Here is a 25,712-nt window from a genome sequence, read left to right as displayed (position 1 = left end):
TACGTGTAAAGCTTGTACATTACTGCAGTGTAAGAAACACCATCATGAACAAAAGCAATCACACTAGGGTAAAACATAATTGCGTTAAAAAAATTAAATATATGCATTTATCATAAAATGCTAAATTTTTATCACTCCCTATTACTAGTAAAGAGATTTCAATATACATGCAATGACAGTTCAATTTGCATAATATGAGGGTTTTTCCGTTTGTATGCTAAATTGTATTAATATTGTCATTTAGTGTAAAAGAAAATCACCACAATATTTAAAAATTGTAATGTATTACGTTTTTTAGGGCTTTGTTTTATATTAAATGCACCTCTGACACTTTCCATCGCTGATGAAAAATAACACTATCGACACCACTTACAATTATAATAAAATTAATACATTTTTATTATTGTTGAACAATAATTTATTTAATTCTTACTATCAGAAAGAATACGGATAATTTATTGTTTTGTTTTGTGGAATTGTCAGTATAATTTAGTTTTCCGATCACGTTTACTCTATGCTTATACATGTAACTACATTGTATTTTTATGACCAGGAAAATTGATTTGTGTATACATCTATTTGGTACTAAATATGATATATTTGCACTATATTTTAAGAATTTTAATGTTAATTTCGGTCTTATTACCAATTTATTGACTAAACAAGAGCCCATTCTACATGCTTTACGTTACTGTAACCAGTGTTTTTGCCAACCAGTGAGTCCGCATGCGCAGACAATCCCGAATGTAAACAATAACATTCAACTGGTCTATATGTACGTGAATAATCCGGGTTCCTGTGCTCGCATTTGTCAAGGTCATTTTACTGTACATTATCGACTCAGATCGGCGTTGTCATATTATAGAGGCCCATAAAGGGGTTTATGGTATCCACACGAAAATCAATTAAAATCTTATTAACGCCATGCGGATTTTTAAACGTTGTAGGCAAAACCTCAGAGATACCATGGCGGGTGTAGAGCATACAACCCCGATATTCTGCTTAAAGCAGTAGATGATGTTAAGATGAAAAAACTATCTGTTCGTCGAGTGGCACTTCAATATTCCATCCCCTATCAAACAATAAGAGATAGGATTAGCAGACGTGTGGATCCCAACAAGTTTCTGAAGGAGACAATTTTTACACATGACGAAGAGTTAGGCATTGTTGAGCATGCTGAAAATTACGCAAGGCTTGGCTAAGGCAATACAGCCATGCAGAAGTTGGGTGGTGAATTGGCGCACCACCTAGGGAAGCGTGATTCAGAAAAAACACTAAGCAAATGCTGGCTGTATGGGTTCCTTAAACGGTGGGAATAAAGGATCTCTACCCTCAAACCATCAGCGCTGGAGTCAAACAGGGCAGAATACTCAACCCCAGAGGTTGTTGAGCAGTTCTTCAACAATCTAAAGGCGGCTGTGGCGGAATAAGGGTTACAAGAGAGGCCGGACTGCATTTTTAATCTCGATGAAACCGGAATCTCCCCAGAGCATCCCCTAATATAATCACTCCTGAACATGAAAAGGCACAGGCAGTAACATCACCACGCTCAGCGACAACAACGCTGATCGCATGCGCCAGTGCGTCTGGAAATCACCTACCGCCATATTTAATATGTATAGGTTGATAATAATACGTTCAACAAACGAATATGAAAATATTTTACGAACAATATCACCAACATTAGTATAATTCTAACTTCATAAAACTTCTTTCCATGATGTAAGCGATACAGCTGTTTTCAATGGAGCGTGGAGCTGACTGCATACTACCGCAAAGTGGCATGTTATGGTGATAATTGCGATTATCTTGAGTGTTGTTGCAAGTTATCTTAATTGGTCGGCAGTTTTATTGCATCAGAGATAAGGCAATATTGAAACATGCCGACTTTGCGCTTAAATGTGAAGTGTTTGTCACAGTGTTCGAAGCAGATTCAAGACCATTAAATTGACAACAATGACAATCAAAAAGGTAAGTATCGATTGTTTTTAGAAAAATCGGGTGTAATTATAGAAAATTGTAAAACATTTTACCCGTATTGGTTCTAGTTACAGTGACATATTTCTGTTTCACTCGTCAAAATGGCATATTCAGAGTGTAAAACGACTTTTAAAAAGTGAACATTAGATTCTCCTAATTTTGAGACTCATTCAAAATGCAAACGTTCCCCTCCCTAACATGCACCAGCTAACAAACAAAAACCAAACAAACAGTTGTTTATCAGAATTTTATTTCCTTCAATATGATTTCCAACACACAATCTATGCTGTGTGAACTCTTTATATCCTCATCACTTATCAATTCACTCACTACCGAATGTACTGTTTTAAGAAAGGTAAACATAGTTAAGCACATTTATATTATTCATATACTACACATTAATTGATTATTATTAGTTTAATATTAATATTATATCTCCCTTTTTGTATTTTCAGAATACCATAGAGCTTATGAAGCACCAATACTGTGGCAACATATTCAGGCTGCTAAGAAGGTGTCAATCAACAAGAGTTACAACTGATTGAATGTGCCTTTATTTAATGAACAATTTTAAATGTGTTGTTATTATAAATACTACTGTTATTAAATCAATTCCTTTAACATACTGTAAATGCTCATTTTTTTGGTATTATAATAACATGATCTTCATCGCCCAAATGTTGCCCCAGTGTGGCGACAACTTTTTTAATTTGGCGAAAGTAAGTGGCGACAACTTTTGAAAGCCCAGAGGGAACCCTGAACAGTATACATTCAGTTAGCCCAATTAGTAAATTAGTAAAGACATTTAATACATGAGAATATGCTTTCATTAATTAATATTACAAGCAGTAAATAAGATCAGATTTAATCAATTCAATTAAAACATAAATTATGATAAATATCTTCAAATGTTGATTTCTTAAGTTTCATAACTGCAGGGAAGAGAACCAATGAAAATCTGGCGAAAGACCTGACGCCAGGTGCGAAAGTCACAATGTCTGAAACAGGGTGGTCAAAGACCTTGACATTCAAGAACTACCTTGAAAATAATTTCTTGACAAATATCAATAGGAGTGATGGCAGTCAACCCATGATCTTATTACTCGACGGACAAACAACGCACAAGTCAACGGAGATGATGAAATGGGCCCGCGAGAGAAACATTCATCTGTTCTGCTTGCCAGCGCATACTTCTCATATCCTTCAACCGCTTGACGTAGGTGTGTTTGGTCTATTCAAGCGATTCTACTACAGCAAATGTGCCTCGTTCATGAAGGCGAACCCCAGGAAAGTGGTAACGAAGTATGAAGATGCTGGAATGGCTTGCAGCGCTTACCTGAAGGCACTTAGCATTTTGAACAGCCTTCAGGAAGGCCGGTGTGTACCCACTAAACAAGAATGCTGTGCCTTCAGCACCCGATTGTATAAACAGTTAAACCGGCGGTTAACCACATACCGGCGGTTAAAAGTCGGTAACATGTTGGTTACTGGTCGGTAAGCGTTTGTATAAAATTTGGTTAGTTATACCGATCGGTTAAAACCCAGTTAAAACATACCCTGCTTCCTTAGGTGGGTAAGTACAAGTAACCAAGAGGTAACTTACACAAAATGGCCACGGCGCGCAACATTATAAAAGCTAACCATTCACAATTTCGACGCAACAAATTGCAGCGACTGACACTTTATTTGACTTAATTTTACAGGGCAATACGATTTCGGACGACGAATTTAAGGACGCACAGAACGTGTTTCTTATATTCTGTTATGGGTATGCCATGTGTGATCCGATGCATCAATGGCGCCCATGTTAAAATCATTTCTCCGAGAACAGGGAGCAACAAAAGTACAAACAAAAAACAAAACACGTTCGAACTAGTATCTAACCTTTAATAATCCTTTAAAATCCATAAGTAATCCATTAAATTCAATAATTGACGAGTTTGCATCTAGGGTCTTCGATAATTATTTTAGCATAGTTAAATAAAGACCCTTATGCCATCATGTCATTATATTCAAATGAGAACTCAATAAACTTTCTTCTTCTTCACACGCTACGTCATGTACTCTATGTACATTACTGCTGTTAAAATGAAACGGAGCAGTTTATCAAATGTGTCGTGTTCTGAGAAAAATGGGCATAATGCATGTGCTTAAAGTGTCGTCCCATATTAGCCTGTGCAGTTCGCACAGGCTAATCAGGGACGACACTTTCCGCTTTTATGACATATTTTGTTAAAATGAAGTCCCTTCATAGCAAAAATCAAATTTTTGGCGGAAAGTGTCGTCCCTCATTAGCCTGTGCGAACTTAACAAGCTAATCTGGGACGACACTTTACACACATGCATTATGCCCAGTTTTCTCAGAACACGACACAAATAATAGCCGTTGGTGAACTCGGTTGCATTTGCAGATTTCTGCATACAAAGATATATTTAAACTTGAACAATGTTTTATTTGTCTATGGTAAATTCCCTAATTGTACAAGAAAGTAAGTAAGTTTATTGTAAACATAAGCCAAATTAGAAGAATAGTCTAGCATGTTACGACGACCATGTATAATTTTTAAGTTACATCTAGAACAACTAGAAGAATAGACGTCTTTGTAAGCACTCTCTTGCAGTTTGGAAGCACCAGGGATTCCGCTAAATGATGCAAATCCCAACATATTTATCAACTTGTCCCTGGTCATTTTGATGAACTCATAGTTAAAATTTACACTTTATTTTATTGTGAATTCATTTGTAAATGAATTTGATAAAAAAAAAAATGTCGCTGTTTATAAGCGTGACACTTCGCGCAAAAATTAAGTAATTATAAAATGCATTGTGGGAATGTTTTGGTTAAAGTTACCGGTGGTTAAATTCCACTATGCGCGGTTAGGTTACTTTGCGGTATATGGTGTTTATACAATCGAGTTACCTTGAAGGTTACTATACCTGAATAACTGCAAACTTACCAAGGTTTGAATGTTACCGAGCGGTAACTTTAACCAGCGTTTATACAATTGGATGCAGAAAAGCTCGTGCCATGCGAGTCATTCCGAAACTCGACACCTCTTCAGAAGTTACAAGCAGTGTGGGCTGGCAAGCAGGCAGTTGAAGAGTATCTCCGGGCAAAAACAGAGTCACCAACTCCTACCACGTGCAGATGCCAAAAGAAGATGTCGGCGAAACCAAAACCTGGCGGGAAATTGATTACAAGTGATGCATACATTGAAGAGGTGGAGATGTACGACGCCAAGAAAAATGCCAATGCCGTCACATCTGAAAGCCAGATGATGTGTAAAAGACCGATGCTGTCAACAAGTGGCATACAAAAGTTGCACGCCAACATTGTTAGAGAAGACTCTGATACCGAATTGGACACGGACGATTCCGAAAACTGTTACGTATGTGGACAATTTAGTCCAACAAATCTGGACACGAGGCCGCACATTAAAATCGTTAATTGGGGGCAGTGCGACGAGTGTGGGCATTGGTCCACCTTTCCTTCTGCCATACAAAATCGGTGCTGCGAAGAGGAGACAGTTTCCTTTGCCCACACTGTTGTTAAAATTAAAATTTAATTTGCACCGTTTATGTTATGCATTCGTTAATAATTGTTAAATCGTTCAATGCTGACCATTAATGATTCATTACATTCGCTTGAATGTATCATTTGAATGCGTTCAATGTTCATACTTAATACGTTATTTGTTAAATAAGTTCATTATGTATAGAGGATAAAGTAATTGCAAGATAGAGAAATGAAAGACTTTGTGTTTGTCTCAGCAACTTTCCCACACAGAGCCTAACAGTAGAGACGTGTGTTCGACCAATCAAATTCACGAACCTATAGGAAAACGTCTAGCAGATATTGACTTCCAGCTGTCAACTTCAACATGTAAGTTGTTTGATGTTACGCATGTTTGTTGATGATTTTTTTCATTGTTTAATGAAACATGGATATTTTCCTTTTTAAATCTCACATTTTTCTTAATAATGCAGACGTTCATTGTACGCATGCACGAGTTTGAATGCGTAGGTGGCTGAACCAACAGGAAAAGTGGCTACATTTCACTGCTTTGAATGCACCAAGTCTCATTAAAGTACATAAAAACAAGTAAATACAGGATTTGCTGTTAAACAATATCATGAACAGTAAATGGATTCGAAAGACAAGTAAAATCTGTAAAGTGTTTGGTTCTAAGAAATCTAAACAAATTGTATGAAGTTATGAAAAAAATCACTCACCATTTTCTTTATTCAGAATAAGAGTTGAATCTTGATGTTTTCGTCGAAGAAACCACTTCTGGCTTTTACTAGACGGAGTAAATAATCGTGAATAATCAGCCACAAATATAAACACTATTGTTTTAAATGAAACAAAGGCGTACACATTATATTCTATCAATTCTTATCTGAAATTGTTTTGGCAACTTTTCAATCCGCCATATTGAAGATGTAACCAAGGCCACTTCAAGAGGTACGCTTTGATTGGTCGATTGAAATACCCGAGATTGCTTTTGAGGAATGCTATTGGACAATGAAAAGAATTCGAACGAAAGATAAAATAATGGCGGAAAGAAAAAGAAATACAGAACAGATTATTTTTACCCCCACCAAAGACAGAGGGATATTTATTTGGCATTGTCGTCCGTCAGTCTGCCTGACTGTCTTTCCATATATCACAAACTTTTCAGGGCTCGATTTCAGAATTTATATTAGGTATCAACATGAATCTGCATGGTTTTAAAAATATCAATGATGAGAGTCATAGGCGCCATTATTTTTTTCAGCTACCCGTTGTTTATTATAATACACACACCTACTAAATTAATAAAAAATTTCCGACAAAACGTCAATATCTATGTACAAAGTCCAACTTTTTCAAGAAGACGTTTTGTCGGAAGATTTTTATTAATTAAGTAGGTGTATGTTAACGAACATGAGGGGGCTATTAGAAGCTGTTCCAGCTTGCGGCCCTAACCGGATATGTATGTATTTATGTATGCATAATGCATTATACTTAACAAAACCGGTCACTAAAAAAAAGAAAACATTGCCATCGAGCGCCTATGATAAGAAATGCCATGCACACGAACCGCAACCAAACACTGTCTTAAATAGGAGTTATTTGTCCTTCGTTTTTTTGTATGATATAACTAATATTTATTTGCAGGTCTATATCACAGATAAGGTATAAGATTCCAACATTAAAATCCGTCGCGGGGGGGGGGGGGGGGCGGGCCCTCCAGATGTCGCGCGTCAAACGCCCGTCGTAAGGGCACCGTAACGCGGCACACATCGTCCCTTGCAGATTTCTTTACCCAAATGTTCCATGATCCAGATACATAGATACAGGCTTTAGCTAATTAACATACCCAAGGGTTACTCATAAAATAGATGCAGACAGCCCGCACATTCAGTCTTTTGTATGTATTGCTTGGGGTAACATCATTATTAGTAGTTGTAGAGTGAAGCTTCATTAGAATGCTATTAAATATATAATCTCACACTTGTATTGTTATTAAGTCATTTGACTATATACATTTGTATTACAAACCTCTACACTTCAATAAGATAACATTAGGACATGGTGTCAGAATAAAAGTGATTTAACTGGTGTAGGAAAAAACTGAGGTTACGCAGTAACTCTTCCTAAGCGATAATTGTCAAGTTCCTTTCGCAGTAACTTTAAATTATGCAACATCTGTGCCACGGAGTATAGAGACACAACTCCTGGCGCAATCACCTTTTGGGGGCTTAGAAGACAACTCAACACACGCGTCTTGTATAATATAATTCTTCATTTTATTGATTGACGCCAACAGATGTTAAATGACGTTCAGACGACGAAGATGTTAAGACGATAAGACTGTTAAAAAATACATGATTTAACAAAGGTTGTATAGGTCACGATACAAACAATATCTCATGAATACATAATTGTACATTCATACAGATCACACTTATACAATCAATCAATTAACATGTAACATTATGTGTGGTTTTCCTGCCCTTTACCAAAAAAATCTAATCTTATTAAGATATCAAAAATTTACTGATACAATATTAGGAATACTATCGATAAGGAAAATTATTTCTCTCATAAAACTGACAATTATGAGGTAACAAAATATAACTTACTGCATATTGCTATCTGTAGTCCCCAAAAAATGATTAACAGTCGTGCCAGACTCACTAGTTTCAGAGTCTACTAGCACATGAGTGACCAACCAAATTGTTTCAAGGTTCTAAGTACACTGAAGAGTTGGGCGACTTGCAATAGAAATTTAAATAATTAATATGCATGAGGTCTAGGCCTGACCAATCGACGTTCAAGAATGGCCCCTAAACATCAGATCTAATTATAACTTTTGCATTATATGGAGCATCCCTGCTCACCTTGGAATGCCCTGTGTCTGTTTATTCTAACAACAACAGTGACACTAGCAGAGGTTGCAGCTCGGGTGAAACTGTCATTTTAATTAAAAATTATGGTCCTAGCAGACATGGGAAATGAACACAACGCCCATGTATATGTCCACCCATGGCAGGTGGTTCCTGCAAGTCTTAGTCTCTCACAACTGGATTTAAGGACATTTATTATTTTTGTGACAACTATTGCCGGACATATTAAAGCATGGAGTTTTCTGGAATTTCACCACCTACTATGAACTGGGATGATCCAAATCCTTCAGAAGCCTCGAAGAAATTCCAACGTCATGTCAATTTCGTATTTACGGGTCCGTTAAAGGGGAAGTCGAAGGAAGAGAAAGTGAGTTATTTGTTGTTATGGATTGGAGAAAAAGGTAGGAACATACACAGCACTTGGCAATTGAGTCAATAAGAAAGTAAAAATTGGACACTTATTTTTCAAAGTTCGCTTCACATTTACAGCCGAAAATAAACTCAATATTCAGCCGTTGCAAATTCTAAAGTCAAAAGCAGAACTCCGACACCATCGATCAGTTCGTCACTAGACTTCGTCTGATCGCAAAGGAATGCAATGTTAAGGACGCTGACGAGATGATCAGAGACCGTATTGTTTTCGGTACGAATTCTTCAAAAATCAGAGAAAAACTGATTAACGAAGGCGAAACCCTTACTTTAGACAAGACATTGCAATTAGCGCAATCATACGAATATAGCCGAGACCAATTAATATCAATGCAATCGACGGCATCCAATGACGTTGCGTTTGTATCCAAACCGGGGCGGCGGAAACAGCACATCAAAGGGGCAACCGGCAGAGCGCAGACCAAGGATGATGGGGTGGCCAGGCGACCTTTACAGAAGAATAACCGTGGCATTCCACATAATAGCAACAAATCGTGTAACAACTGTGGACGATTTCACTCAAAACGGAAGTGTCCCGCATATGGGAAAACATGCCATGCGTGCAAAAACCCAATCACTTTGCTTCACAGTATAAATCAATAAACTATGTTTGTAACAGTAAGTGTACCTCCACATGCGAAGACACGGATATTGGTATGGTGAGTACAAGTTTTCCAGATCTAGCTTTAGTTGAATGTTTGGTGGGTCCTTCCAAAACCGCAATAAATTTCAAGATAGACACAGGCTCTGTAGTGAATATACTACCAATTGCACACTACAAAACCATGCAAATATCTCATCCATTGCAGCCAGCTGTTCCCACTCTTACAAGCTACAGGCAATACTCTTCCAATACTAGGTCAAATTAACCTCACATGCAGTTACAAATCAAAAGAAATTAAAACTGATTTCTACATTGTGAACAGCAAATCACGTCCATTGCTTTGGTATGCAATATTGCATAGACCTTGGACTTGTTCAGTTGACATTCTCAGTTGAGAATAAAGACCTCGACCGTGTCACAGTTTTGACTGAGTTCGGCGACGTATCTAAAGGCACTGGGGTTATGTCTGAAACTTGCAAGTTGTACTTAAAACCAGACGCTGTTCCTGTGGTAAATCCGCCTAGGAGAGTCCCTGAGGCACTCAAAACACGACTCCAGGCTAAAATTGACAAAATGGAAAAGGAACAAATCATTACCAAGGTCGATGAACCGACTGACTGGGTAAATTCCTTAGTAGTGGTGGAAAAACCTAAGACAGGTTTATTGAGATATTTATGCACGGCTCGCACATCATACATGTAGGTGTCAAAATGGTCATTATCGATTGATACTACCATTGTTGATATAGCAATCATTGATTGAATGATATTTATTGAAAGATTGTACTTGAAAACGATGTTTGCGTTTTATTAAGACTTTTTATTGTTGCTACCTAATTTACCAGTAGCACATGTCTAAAAATTAAATTTAATTGTTATATAAATACTATTTCTTTGCTATTATATAAATATAACTTATGATTTCAGGTAACACAAGTGAACGGTACGAATCCCTTTTCGCACGAAGCAGATCATCACATGATTGAGGCGAACAAATTAAAATTTGAAATCACGAACGCTGAACTGACTCGTATAAATCGAGCTGTGTGTATACATGTTTATATGTGTTTCTTTTCGTTTGTATGTGCTTTCGTTTGCGTATTTTGAGTGTATATATGTATATAAATGTCATATCATATGTACAAATGTAATGAAGAACAACATTTTATCTATGCGGTTTTTATGTGTATTCCATTCTCAAAATGGCACTTATTCCAAATTCCAATAAATGTAATGTAGGAACGAATGTCCCTGATAGGATTAATGCAGGAACCATTGTCCGAGGTGTCCTTATATTTTCCATATAATTACAGTTAAAGAATTGACAAATTGTAACATAGTTTGTTAATAAGTAAATTAAGTATTTAAAATCACATTGATGGGCTTATGTTGAATCGGCTTACTATTATCAAGTTGGCAAATTTTATCGTCGGGTAGGTGTTAGCCTTTGAACGGCCTAACCTTTTGCCGTGGAGTCCAAATAATGTAGGAGCGACTGTCCGGGTTGACAAAATAATGTATAGCGATTTTCCGGGTTGGCAAAATAATGTAGGAGCGACTGTCCGCCCTGTCAAATTAAGCGTAGGAGCTATTGTCCGTAGGAGCGATTGTCCGGGATTCCGCTAAAATTAATAGCATAACAAACAGTTTGAGTCCATGGTCAATGGGTCTGTGCTTTTGTCGGAAACTAGCATTAGTTATTTTATTCTTTATACTTCATTGCAAATCAATGGAATAGTAATTCAACATTTTTATATTTATACTTCATTGCAAATCAATGGAACAGTAATTCAGAGAAAATGTATACACCTATATGTATGACATACCAGCACTTTAACATTATGTATGTTACATCAAAATTTATGTGAGCTCTGTGAAAAAAGTGGTCAAATGCATCTGCGTAAAATGTCGCCTAAAATAACATATGCATGGCTGGATAATTGTTTAGCAGAGACCACATATAGACGAAAAATTATATTAAAAGTGGAGAGTGTCGTCCAAGATTAGCCTGTGCGGACTGCACATGTAATCTGGGACGGCACTTTACGCACATGAGTTAAACCCAGTTTTTCACCAGCGCGACTCATTTCTATTTGATCGGACTTGCTACTTTTTACTATTAGTTGACGAGATAACTATGTACACTTGAAGAGCTTTGTATTATTAGACCGATGTACATACAAACGTACAGAGTAGCAATTGTATAACATCATGCAAGCTTGGCTTAAATAAAAGAATACTTGAAGACATAATGGATCCTACGGATGTTAAAATTACCAATAACAAGACAGTGCGACAGAACACAAAAAATTGACATGAAAAGCATTGTACTTAAAATTGCAAACGTTCATGTAAAGCTTTTAAAACATATTCCATCGCAAACAGGATGTCAATCACCATTGAAGTGCATAACCCTTATTTAAAGTATTAAAAATAGACAATCGCACTTAAAAGAATTGACGTCATAAGACCATTACAAAGACAACTTCAATTAAAATTAAAAAAATATTCATTGAATTGCGCTTCTAGTTTACATTTAAAAACGTGTCAATAGTAATGCAAACGATCATTAATACTTCAAAATGTGAGTGTTCTCGTTATTGAAATGCGTTTAAATTTCAATTGTATATTGTATTACACAGATATATTTAATGCTGATATAACATATGACATTTCTGCGTTGAATGATTCGCTTAATCAAAGACCTATAATAGAAGGATAAGAAACTCTCGTTTTGCCTATCGCGTTTTTCTATACTCCCCCCGAGCAGACGTGATTCCGCGAGAGTCAGGTGCGCGTAGTTTGGAGATGCCGGAAATGGAATTAAATCCGCCGTTAATCGCCATTTTGTTTAATCGAGTGCATCATTCTCCATCGTATTTTTCTTACATTTAGCTAGATATATATTCTCCTGACTTGAATTGAAAAGTATTTGACACATTGCAAGCAAAAGAGAATACGCTTCAATGTTGTTCCAGTTTAATTACTTAATGGTCGCACGCTTACCGAAGTATAAGAAATACAACTATTTGAGGTATGATAAAATTAAAAAGAAAATCAACTTATTATTGTCTTTTATTAATGATTATTAGAGATATATCATCTTGACGAGCATGTTTTGTTGATATTACGTTATTTCATAGCGCGTGCTATTGGGGTCAAGGTCACCAAAGGACCGAGTCGATTTTTTTGGGGTGCTGACCAAAGACCGCCTTTCGAAAAATTTACCTCCTTCGTGGTCAAAGATCGACAAACGACATTGGTGTGCTTCTAATACGTCCAAAAGTCAACAAGCGACCATTTGACCTCTACCGTAATAAGTCTAAGAGCATTTTTGTTTCAAAAGAGAAAATATAGTTTTTAATTGATACATCCGAGGGATTATTCAAATAATAATCCTTTTTTGATAGTGATGTATTAATCGGTATTTTTTAAATACTTAAGTATGATTGCAATATACACGATATGTTTTGCTATAAAAACTGGCTGAAATGATGAACAAGTTAAACGTGTTTTTTTCCTACACTGCTTGATTATTGTTTGTTAAGTTTGGTTATTCGCCGTATTCAGTCATGTCATGCCGGTGTACGGTTTGATGGATACGCTTGACACAGAACTATTTCACATGAATTATATAATAAATAATAAAGTACATTTGCTAAGAACATGTGTGTTCTAATAATCCGACAATCAGAATTTCTGTGCTCGCGTGTATCACCAATACCCACCAATTTGTAAGATTGAACATTGATTGTGAAGAAAATCCTTAATAATACGTGCCAGTTAATGATTTATTCCGTTGGAACGGTTGTATGGATGTAGAAATTATTGCGATGTTTTACGGCCATTATACGGATGTTTAATTGATTGTTTTCGATTTTTCCGTGTACAATTTTACGACAGCGTGCCTGGTGCTGTGTGTGTGCCTGGATAGTTGTTTACGTGGTAAAATAGTAAATGCTGTGGTAGCACGCATTTGGTACTTTCAAAAACCAGTTATGTTAAGGTCCGATGGTATTTATGACGTGAGCTAGGTTAAATTGGAAGATTTTGATGGGCCAATAAGAATTACAAAAAATACTTCAAAAGCAACCTTCTATATATACATGTTCATTAATAGTTGTTGGTAGTGACCGGCATATGTTTCATGTCTTTAGAGTTGCACATTTCTTGTAATGTTAATTCTAAATTTATATTGCAAAAATGTATATATATGCCTGTATGTGATTGACCACTGTTGACTACATTGTGTGTTATATGTAGGTGTACTCATTGGCTTCAAGCCTTATGCCTTCTGAAATAAAACCAAAAACCATATCATTCAGTTAAGAAAAGTTTATTACAATTGTGTCGATAATTAATATTAGATTTCCGCACAGCAAGTCAAATCCTGCCTCAGACTGTAAAAAGCAAGTTATGAACAATGCGATGACAGCATAATTAACTTTAACACAGTATTTGAAAGCACGAACTACGAAGAGACTGTTTAATAAATAACCAAGAGTTCTTTCTTCCACGAGATAAGATTGGACTTTTATCTGATCTATTTAAATAAAAAAAAATGACACTGCAAACTTTCCTTAACATTATCATACAGCTGTGACTGTTGAGCTTTCCAAATCTGTGGGAAGAGAGGACTTTAGGTGCATAAATCAATCTTACGGATAAGATTGATTTATGCACCTGAAGTGCCCTCTTCCCACATACTCGGAACGCCAAACAGTGATAATGTCAATTGTGATACATCTCCGTGATAAAGCGGCTATCTCCGGATTGATATTTTGATACAAATCACTTACATATGGGGATTTCTAATTAAATTTTCTTAGTAGAACGACTTGCTGTAAGATCGCTCGATCGTGATTTCAAATACCGAGTCGTCCCTTAAGTGACATACAGATTAATCTTTGTTATGGCATTGTTTGTAACGTTTGGGCGAAATTTAGAAATGTATTTGAATTTGTGGATTATCGAAAAAAGTATTTCTGTTCATCAATCGGCCGTCGTTTTGAACAAGACGATAAAGTCGATATTCACAACACGATGCCCATGTTCTATTTTTGTGTAAACGCATCTACACAATTCCCAGAATATTTGTAATGATCACGGCGTAAAAATATATTTTATCTGAACTATTATATGTTTACAATAAATAAAATTGTTATAATAATGTGTTGTGATTAAATGCGGGTATAAAAGAGGACGTTCAGGTAATTCTTGCTTGCTTTATGACAAAGAATTTCGAATGATTGTCCTACTAAATATAGAGGACGCACTATAGAATGCACGCCAACAATGCTGCGTACGTTTAGGAAACTAGGACCTAAAGGACCTAATTGCGGGTCCTCCCATTGTATGAATAAGGAGCTGAATGGGATGTGTTGTTGTACTGCTTAAAATGATGTGTTTCAACCTCTTGCTTTTCAAACAACATTTTTTTGAGCTTAGACACGGCAATCAGACGGTGCTCCTGTTTCGTACCATTAGTGTCCACTTAGAATATTAAGTATTGATGAAGATTTATTCCCACGCGTCCACGCGACATTAAATTGCGTTTTCATTAGACAGTTTTCATTGATGCTTGAATTAGACGATTTACGACCGATTCTGTGTGGATGTTTAATTGAAACGGTTAGATAGATATGTAACGTTGATATTTGCTGACAGCGTGTATACAATCGAATTGCATCGTGACTATTTACGTTAGTCTGGAAAAACAACGATAAATAAATTATGAGTTGGTCATTCTAGTTCACAGGTACTAGAACAATTAATTTTTCAAGTACCCGTGTTCTAGTTGCTTTTCCCCTTTCTTGGAATGCGCATTCGAGAGTTGAGTGCGAACGCATGCTATCTGTTCCACGATTTTTATTTCTGATAAGATGGTTTAGGCCCAACCTCGACATTCGTTATTGTAAAGATGTTTTGCCCTTCAACGGTGCAGTAGAATAGAATATCAACACAAATTAAATAGAGTTGCTTTGCTATTTATGACGTCCACTAGAAGTTGCTGGTGGTCTGTTACGACTTTGAGGGAATATGAACAAGTTTCTCATGATTGCAGACGGGCATACACTTTAAAAATGGGATTTTTCGTCATTTTTTCTACGATTGTCCACTTTAATAATAACATGCGATGGCATGCAGGAATCTTCGTAATCTCTATTTAATGTTCTTTTTTAGCAGTTGACTGTTCATTGAAGTTAATTCAGCGAACATGTTTGGTGGACATTAATAACTTTTTATTTTACGCTTATTCATATTAATTCCGTGACCAATACATATCAGTTGTGTTCTGAGAAAACTGGGCAAAAGGCTTGTGCGTGAAGTGTCGTCCTAGATGAGCCTGTGCAGTTCGCACATGCTAATCTGGGACGATACTCTTCGCTTTTATGACATTTTTTGTTTAAATAAAGTCTCTTCCTTGCAAAAATCCAATTTAGACGGAATGTGTCGTCCCTGATTAGCCTGTGCGGACTTCATAGGCGTATCTGGGACGACACTTCATGCACATGCATTATACCAAGTTTTCTCAGAACGCGACTCAAATGATAAAGGCCCTATATGCATATTGCTTATTGTGGATGTTTTAAAGTCAGAGATGTGTGCGATTCTGATTGGTAACGATATTGAACACAATCATGAGGTGCATGTACACCATTTGCACATAAATATCTGAATCAATTTATCTGTATTGCTTTTTAATCAATTTTTGTTTTGCCATTTTTTGTTAAGTCACTAAGTTAACCAGGCATCAACCAGTTTTACTGACAAGTTCAAGTTCATACATTATTAATGATTAATGGAAACAGTAGCACTTTTCAACCTGTCATTTTACAGCCGACGATACCTATTCCTCCTTGAAGTGCATTTTTTTATAAATGTTTTATTTTATGAAACCATGTATCACAATCTCTGGTCATATTTTATATGCCTAACAAAGCGTAAATATTCCATAGCATAATATAAAATAACTATAATTCAGGAAGAAAATTATCTTGTTAGAACACAGTTTATTAAGTTGAATACGAAATTACATTTAAATTCCCTCTTAGAGTAAATTATACGATATTTTAATTATGCAAAATAAACAATATAACCATTTAATGTCAGGTCGTAAAACATTCCTTATTTATGTTTACGATATGTTGGACGAACGATAAAATAACAAGAGGATGAATATAATCTTTAACAAAATGTATGTTCATGGTGGTTACATTCCTCGTACATGTAATGTACGTGTACAGGCTCATCAGGGACGAAACTTTCCGCTCTACAGGCTCATCAGGGACGACACTTTCCGTTTTACAGGCTAATCAGGGTCGACACTTTCCACTTTACAGGCTAATCAGGGACGACACTTTCCGCTTTTCAGGCTAATCAGGGACGACACTTTCCGCTCTACAGGCTCATAAGGGACGACACTTTCCGCCCGACAGGCTCATCAGGGACGAAACTTTCCGCTTAATAGGCTAATCAGGGACGACACTTTCCGCTCTACAGGCTCATCAGGGACGACACTTTCCGCTCTACAGGCTCATCAGGGACAACACTTTCCGCTTCACAGGCTAATCAGGGACGACACTTTCCGCTCTACATGCTAATCAGGGACGACACTTTCCGCTTTACAGGCTAATCAGGGACGACACTTTCCGCTCTAAAGGCTTATCAGGGACGACACTTTCCGCTTTACAGGCTAATCAGGGACGACACTTTCTGCTCTACAGGCTAATCAGGGACGACACTTTCCGCTCTACAGGGTCATCAGGGACGACACTTTCCGCTTTATAGGCTAATCAGGGACGACACTTTCCGCTTTTATCGAATTTGTCGTCTAAAGGAAGTCTCTTCTTAATAAAAATTCTTTGTAGGGGGAACCTAATACGCATGTGCGCACTGCACAGGCTTATCTGAGACGACACTTTATACAATTGCATTAAGCCCAGTTTTCCCAGAAAGTGGCACAAATTGTCACTGATATTCACACGAGATACATCTTCTGCTTCTTTTGCAGCATCCAGCCTTCCGCCACAATTTAAATGGTTTCTTTTACATTTGTACAAATGTTACGCCGCATTCATGGGCTAATAAAAACACGTTAATGTCTCGCACTTCCACGCGCACTCCACGCAACGGGAGGGCACAATCCTTGTGTAGAGAACGGATAGTCCGACACCTCGTTGACGGCATGCGACCACACGTCGTCCGTGGCGGCCTGGCGGTTCGGGAACCAGTTGCTGACCACTTCCGCTTTTTCCAGGTACCCGCCGGGCCCCGCCAGGAACTCCGCCACCCACCTGTACTCGTTGCTAACGATGAAGTTGCCACTTCCGTTAGTTTTTACCGAGTTTTCGGACATGTTAATGTTGTTGTTATTGATGTTGTTATTTTTAGACTTATTGTTCACGATTGCTCATCGGCTGTAAAGATGTCCGCGTTTTACTGACCTATAACATTACTTCCGCTTTCATCTACCCCAGTTTTTTCACCAAAGCTTACTTAAACACTAGTGAATCTAACGTTCTTTGCTCTGATTTTTTTACAAAATATTTTCCATATATTTTTCAATTTATAACGCACTTCAATGGCGTTAAATGAAATTATTTAAACTGTAAGTAATACCACGCAAAACAACTCACTATCTTAATATATTCACCATTAATTTCACGAACTTATCACGGTTTCTCTCAATTTTTTGTCAATGTTAAGCCCATAAATGTCGTGTAGACTCGACTAGTACAGCCAGGTTTATTAAATCTTTCCCAATATTCGTGGTTTCTATTTCAATTGCCCACCTCTATCCATTGTGTCACACCGGTCTTACTGACCTGTGTGAATGCGCGCTAAGCATTGTGGGAAACGGACTTTTTTCCATCATGGCGTTGGTAAACATAATAAACACGGAAGTGAAAAATGGTAATTAATTATTATCAAAAACAGGCCCCATCAAACCGGGCCAGCTGAAATATATACATGGATGCAGTTTGTGCTTCAAAAGGAGCCACTTTTCATGTCAGTCTATTGTTTGTAAGAATCACCTAACACGTAACTTAGACTAACTAAACACGTTGCAAGACTGTATCTTCGAAATAGTAAATAAATCAAAATCATTAATAAATATTTATAATTCAATACCTGCTGAAATTTGAGGACGTAAACGATTTAAAATAAACGCTGTGAACATTACAAGGAATCTTACATGTAGGCCTCATGTGTGAAAGGATTAATCAGGGATAAAATAAATGGAGTTCAAAGGATCTAACATTTTGAGGAGGAAGTCATGGTATCTTGGACATTTGGCACTTTCATATATTTATTTAGTAGATACTGAAAATGCTGAATGTGCTAATTGCAACATCAAAGACGAGCAGGTGAGATTTTTACAGCTTTATTTTTCTTGACATAAAGTCGTATGTTTTCCATTTAATTTATATGGCGCTCTAGTCTTATTTATAAGTAAGACGCGCAAAGAATTTAGAGATACTTTTTATATGGGCTAAATTCTTTGCTCCAAATATTACCCATATAAAAAGTAGCTTAATATTTAAGAGCGTCAAAAATTTGGACTAATGGTGCTCAATTTTAGCTCGGCTGTTTTCGGGGAAAACCCTAGGTATTGTCATAGCTCGTCGTCAGATGTCCGCGTCGTGCTAAAACCTTTACATCGGCTCTAAAATCAAAGTGCTTCCACCTATAACATTGAAACCTCACATGAATATGCACCGTGATGATTTCTACACACCACACCCATTTTGGGGTCACTCGGTCAAAGGTCAAGGTCACTAACCTCTAAAAAATTCTTTTAAATTTCATTTATTCAAAACTGCACCGCAGCCTAGCTTGGCACCCATAATGTGGTGCTCTTGTTTATATATAATTTTAAAAAAGGTATTAATAACCAGAATAGTTTATGCATGTATAAATAAAAAGATACAGCCATGAACAATGTGTTTTAATTTTTAATAAATATGCTTTGATTGCGTATATGCAAAACAATGAAGTCCATATATTGTTAACTGATTTTTAAAATGTTGAATGTCACACATTACGTACCAATCCGTTTATATACCGAAACTTTATGTACCACTATCTGACACTTTATGTACCATATTTATAATATAAAGAGATAACTAATTTAATATGAATGTGTGTTATTGATGAAATGTATTTTGTGTGATAGTATTTATGAATTTAGACTTATATATTGGCGATAGATTTTATATTTTGTCAGATTGTCTAAGTGTCACTGAGTGTCTTAGTTTATTTTATTAGCCCAAGTACATGTAGTACTTAATAAATGATTTATTAGTCTTACCTGAAATTGAAGTAAATTATAAAAATTCATTTGTCTCTTATCTTATCCTGACTAAGGATTATAAAGTATAAAATGTTTGTATTATATTGTATAATTGAAATATGATACTTTGAAGAGAAGAGAGAATGACCTCAATGTTCAAACTGTAAAAAAATCAAAATTATTTCCTTCTTTAGACTTTAATCATGTTTAGAGAATGACCATAATTCATCAGGACTGCTATGAATGAATGGACAATAACACCTATATTTTATGTAGGTGGTACATAAAGTTTCAAAGTACCGGTAGTACATTAAAGGTCTGGTACATGTACATAAGGTGTTACACCCTAAAATGTTCATGGTATCAGTGTTTCAATAATGTAGTGTTTCTTATTATGTATTGCTTAGGTTGTTTTGTTTCAAATTTCAAATTTGCATTTATTTTAAAGCATTTTCAGTCACTTTGTGAATTCCATGTTTTTTGTAATACGGTGAATTATGTTGTACATGGTGTCAAATATTAATTCATGGTCGCTATGGTGTAGAGAATGATGTCCGCTGGGCGTGGGTTCGATCAATACTCTGGGAGTTCTCCTTATCATCTCCATGGACAACAAGTTCTGGTGTACCAAGTAGTAGTAGTAGTAGTAGTAGTAGTAGTGGTGGTGGTGGTGGTGGTGGTAGTAGTAGTAGTAGTAGTAGTAGTAGTAGAAGTAGTAGAAGTAGTAGTAGTAGTAGTAGAAGTAGTAGTTGTAGTAGTAGTAGTAGACTAGTAGTAGTAGAAGTAAGATCAGTAGTAGTAGTCGTAGTTGTTGTTCTTGTTGTAGTAGTAGATAATTAATTAATTAGTAGTAGTAGTAGTAAGAGTTGTAATGGTTGTGTGTATTTGTATTGAATTCTGATAATACAACACAATGATGCTGCTGCTAACAATGATGATGATGAATATGATAATGCTGCTGCTGATTGTGATGATGATTATATGATGGGACTTTGGTATTATAAAATTTGTGAGGTTCAAACACAAAACCTGTTGGATAATAAAACTTCTCATTTTATGACAAAAGAGCTAGATTGTAGAGTAAAAAATAAGTATAAAATTCGCTAATAGGAAAGCTACCATTAAAGGACCATGATTTGTGGGCTTCATCAAAAGCAATACATGAAACAGTTATATCTCTTTCAAATGCACTCAATATTGCTGTTCCAATTGATATGCTCAGAAATGCTTCTGGATGGGCATACACCAATGAGTACTTTCCTTCAGTTATTTCCTCTAAAGACACATTAACAACACTGTCGCCCTTAGCAGGAATTCCGGACGCCCCCCTAAGATGTTCCCTCACCAGACATTTCCCCCATTTTAGTTTTAGTGCTTACATTACCCCCCTCCTCACAATAAATTTATAATGGTTTGGTTGAAGTAAAATCTTGATTTATTATCAAAATGATTTTTTTGCTTATGTAATCTTATGTAATTAACTTTTTATATGAAGCAGCTTGTTTGTTGTTTTCTTTGGATTAATCATTCATTATTTTTGTTAAACTGTTTAAGGAGTGCATGTAAATCATTAGTAAGACGTGCATGTTGGTGTACTAGAGGAATACTAGAGGAATACATGAGATATTCTCAAAATCTTACACATGTTGTTTTTTATATAATTAAATAGGATCAATTGATAAATTAATTCAGTTTGAGTCAACTTGGGCTGGGTTGTAGAACTATTGTTATTTGTTGTTTTTAATCCAATTAAATAGGGTACTATGTAACTGTCAAAGAAAATATGCATTCATATTCATATAAGCCAAGTTTTGGATGTCACTGATATTTTCAATTTCACTAGTACCTAATTAAGACTAATTAAAACAGAATTGGACTTTCCTTGTAAAGTATTTATTATTAATAATAAAATGAGCTAATGTAATCAAAACATATTGATATTTTAATAATTTAACTCAATGATATTAATAATATTTAAATTTGCCCCAAAAAACTAGGGCAGGTAGATAGGAAGGATTTTTTTTTTGGAAAACCAACAGTGTTGTCAGTGTAAAATATTTGTAAACCTTCTTCAATTTCAGTTTCACATTTTATGACCTGCAACACATTCTATGCTACTTTATTTTACTATGGTAAGTCATTAAAGTGTTATTTATTTTTCAACTATATAATGTGCTAATCTCATATAATGAATTACTACCCCATTTAAAGATGACACCTAATCTAAATTCATTAATACACTAGTTATAATTGTTTTATTGTAACATACTATTCCACTAAAAAATGACCATCAAAGAACATCAATGCTGTGCTTTTACTAAAATTTTCATTGATCTCAATTATTTAAAGAAAAAAATCTATCAAGCACTTATAAAAAAATATATAATTAGGGTGTCAAAATTTAACAAACTGAACAAGTCAATTTGAACTTCTCTTGCAATGCAAATGGAGCCACTTGAAATACCAAATTGTTCCCATACTAGTCGGCAATATAGTTATGACATTGTGTCTATTCATAACATGCATCAGATACACCTTCTGAAACTTTTTAAGCGGTTTTGAAAACGCTATTTCATTGCAAACTTTCGTCAATAAAGGATACATGTTGTTATACAACCGAAAGTGAAAGTACAGTTTAAAAAAATGAATAAAGAGCGAAATTGTTGAAAACTTACGAAAATTTTAATTGATACTAACATAAGACCGTAAGACTGAACAAAACTATACTTAACTTTTAAATCATAACATGAAAGTTTACTTATAAAGCAAATTCTTCATTCATCCGCGGACTTCTTTGTGTCGTAGTCATAAATGCCTCCAAATGGAGGTGCGTGATGCGTCTAAGTATAGAGGTGACAATAACGTAGTGACGTCACCATTTATGTATAGAATGCACCTCTATCATTAAGCGTATAACTCAACAAACGTCGTCAACATATTTCCATCCGTAGCTTGTTTTCGAGTCGAAACAAAATGTGCGGCCCTCGAAATATTTTCAAACCAGCTGCGAATCTTGAGTTTCATTCGATTTGTGTCTGAAAAAGAACAGAAACAACAACTCAAATATACAAAATACACCATTCAACCTTGCGACAAATTACCATAATTTTATTTACGAAACGATATGATAGGCTAAACATTTTGATTAAAAGCCGACACAAGAAATGAGAGAATCAGCACATAACCTTCAAGTATTATATGCATCAGGTTTTATGTTGCAGAATAATTTAAAATGTGGAATATTCAACTTGGTTTCAAATTTTACGGTATTATTGATTGTTTTGTTCTCGCACAGTTAAACTTCCGAAATATCCCCAGACTATTGAAGTGTCTGCAACTGCATCCTTTCCGAATATCATGTAATCAATCATACATTATCGGCCCTTTCCGTAAAACATCGGATAAGTGCGAGGGGTACCGCATATCATGTAATGCGAACATCCGTTCTACGAAAATTGAATAAAACGTATTGACAAATTCGAAAAAACCGACCCATAATAGCTCTTAAGTTATTCAAGTCTGTGACTAGGCGGTAAGAATGCACTCGGGACGTCAACATGAAACGGTAATTTGAATATCTATTTAAAATCATAATAAATCGACCCATACTAGCTCTCGAGTTATTCAAGCCCGCAGGAAGGTGGAAAGAGTACAATAGGGACGTGCCGTAATTGCATCGCAGTGTGATAGTGACCTTGACCTTTGACCTAGTGTCAATAGGGGTCTTCTAATTTCCAAGGCCAATGCACATGTGAAGTATAAAGCCAATCGGTCAATTCGTTGAGTTATTGATCGGAAACGAACTGGTCTACCGAAAGACATCCAGCAAAACGAAATACCCCTTCTTCTTCAAAAGAGGGGCATACACACAGTAACTAACTAAAGGTATATATGAGCTTCGTTCTGGGAAAATTAGACTTAAAACAAGTGCGTCAAGTGTCGCCCCTGATTAGATTAGATGCACAGGTGGAAATCAGATTTTGTTACTAAAAAAAGAGTTGCAACTTATATGCAGTCTTGATTTTATTGAGATATTATTTTGATTTGATGCTATTGTATGAAAAAATCTGGGAAAATGGAGGTCAATACATGTTCGTCAAGTGTCTTCCTAGATTAGCCTATGCAGTCCGCACAGACAAACAGCAAAAACACTTTCTGCCTAAAATAGATTTTCGCTAAAAAGGGACTTCTTTCATAAAAAATACCATAAAAGCGGAAAGTGTTTTTCTCTGATAAGCTTGAACAGACTGCACAGACTAATCCGGGATGACACGATAGGTACATGCATTAAGACTGGATTTTCGAGGCAGAAACCTGGTTACCTGGTGAACAGAGAGAAATACAACTTAAACAATGTATACTGTAAAATGCCTGCAACACAGCGACAAATAACATCATCTCATAACAAGACGTCGGGACTGTAAATTTCCAGATCGATTTATTTGTGAATGGAAACCCTAACTAACCCTTAGGCCACAACACATTGATTAAAGGTTCAATGGATTCGCCGCACCTAAAAATCTTAAAACTAAATATAAATGATCTTGTACTGGTATTTTGCAAATATCATGCATTTATTTGGCAAAATATATCAATTTACTTAGACAATATATGTATTTTCTATTTTTCGCTTTCGCTCGCCATGATTTAACAAAAAATAGAATAAAACTAAATGTATTTTTATTTTGCTCGCTCGCTCCATTTTTGGGAAGCAAAAATCCGTAGAACAAATCATCAATTTGTTGTTGCCTTATGAAATCTGTACTCGCACTTACAAAACAAATAGAATACTTACGAAATCAAAATCTCATGTTTGCCTGTATATGCTTTGAACAATGCTTTTCATATGCATTTTAAATAGAAAAATAGAATTATGTCTTCATACTGTAAGGTTCAAGGGACAGAATACATGAACAGGAAAATGCAGACAATGTTTTATACAAAATAATTAATTGGTATTTTTTACTTTTCAATTAGCAGAAAAAATGGGCACATGTATACTGCTGTAAACAATCATAATTCTTAAAAAATGCAATTGCATCCGTTTTATATTTTCGAAAAATGAAAGTTCAAAAGAAAGCTGTTAAGCCCTCGCCAAAGTTTACTCAAACTGCATGATTGTTAAAAATTAACAAAGTGATTTATTTATAAACCCACTAGATCCAGATCCAAACCTGGCATCAACCACGATCAACCACTTACCAAGTTTTGTCAATATTTAATCATAAATATTGTTTCTAGACTGGTTAACAAGGTTTTTTCAAGAGTGGTAAACAATATTTTTTTCTAGACTGGTTAACAAGGTGTTTTCTACACTGGTAAACAAGTTTTTGTCTAGACTTGTAAACAAGGTTTATTCTAGACTTGTTAACAAGGTTTTTTCTAGACTTAATAACAAGTTTTTTTCTAGACTTGTTAACAAGGTTTTTTGAACTGGTTAATTAAGTATTTTTTTTGAAACATTCAACCTAGTTTTTGGACACATATTTCCCAAATGATACTTGGCTTAGATATTGTTAAGATAAACATTCAGATATGTGGCCTAACGGGCTAAATCTTGACAATGTACAGATACAGGACACACAATTGACTCTGGCTGTTGCTCCGTTAATATGCCGTTTTATCAGTGAATATCAGATACTATTTAATGACCCCTTGTCAATAACTCTATACATGTATTCTTCATATCAGCTTTTGCACCCTGTCCTTTCAAAATTAACATCTGACCAATATATTAGGTGTCATTTAAAGTTTCAGTTTACCAATCATAGGTATGTTTGGAGTGGTAAGAAATCAACACTCTTGTATCGCAAGTGAAGGGCATCTTTCTTTTACATATTTTTTCTTAAAAATTCTCCTTTTGAAAGAATTTTTCATCCCTAATCAAATAACAACATAAGCTTTGCATAACCATCTGAGGTCGACCTTTATGGCACCTTCTGAAAGCCTAGCAATCAAACAATCAGATCGTTGCTTTCAAAGTATGAAAAATAAATTGAAACAAGATGTG

The 25,712-nt window shown here is 35.7% G+C and overlaps 1 protein-coding gene and 1 long non-coding RNA gene across 2 annotated transcripts in view; both read left to right on the top strand.

The window, feature by feature from the left end:
* LOC127847295 (uncharacterized) overlaps positions 1 to 25,712 on the top strand; it is a 248,008-nt gene that overhangs the window by 126,486 nt on the left and 95,810 nt on the right. The window lies entirely within an intron of this gene.
* Positions 1,830 to 2,605, top strand: LOC127847324 (uncharacterized). The gene is made up of 2 exons (XR_008033924.1): positions 1,830 to 1,971; positions 2,436 to 2,605. It is a non-coding gene; the product is annotated as an uncharacterized LOC127847324 (long non-coding RNA).

Source organism: Dreissena polymorpha, chromosome 10, assembly GCF_020536995.1.
Source record: "Dreissena polymorpha isolate Duluth1 chromosome 10, UMN_Dpol_1.0, whole genome shotgun sequence".
Taxonomy (NCBI): domain Eukaryota; kingdom Metazoa; phylum Mollusca; class Bivalvia; order Myida; family Dreissenidae; genus Dreissena; species Dreissena polymorpha.
This window is presented reverse-complemented; position numbering and strand designations above follow the sequence as displayed.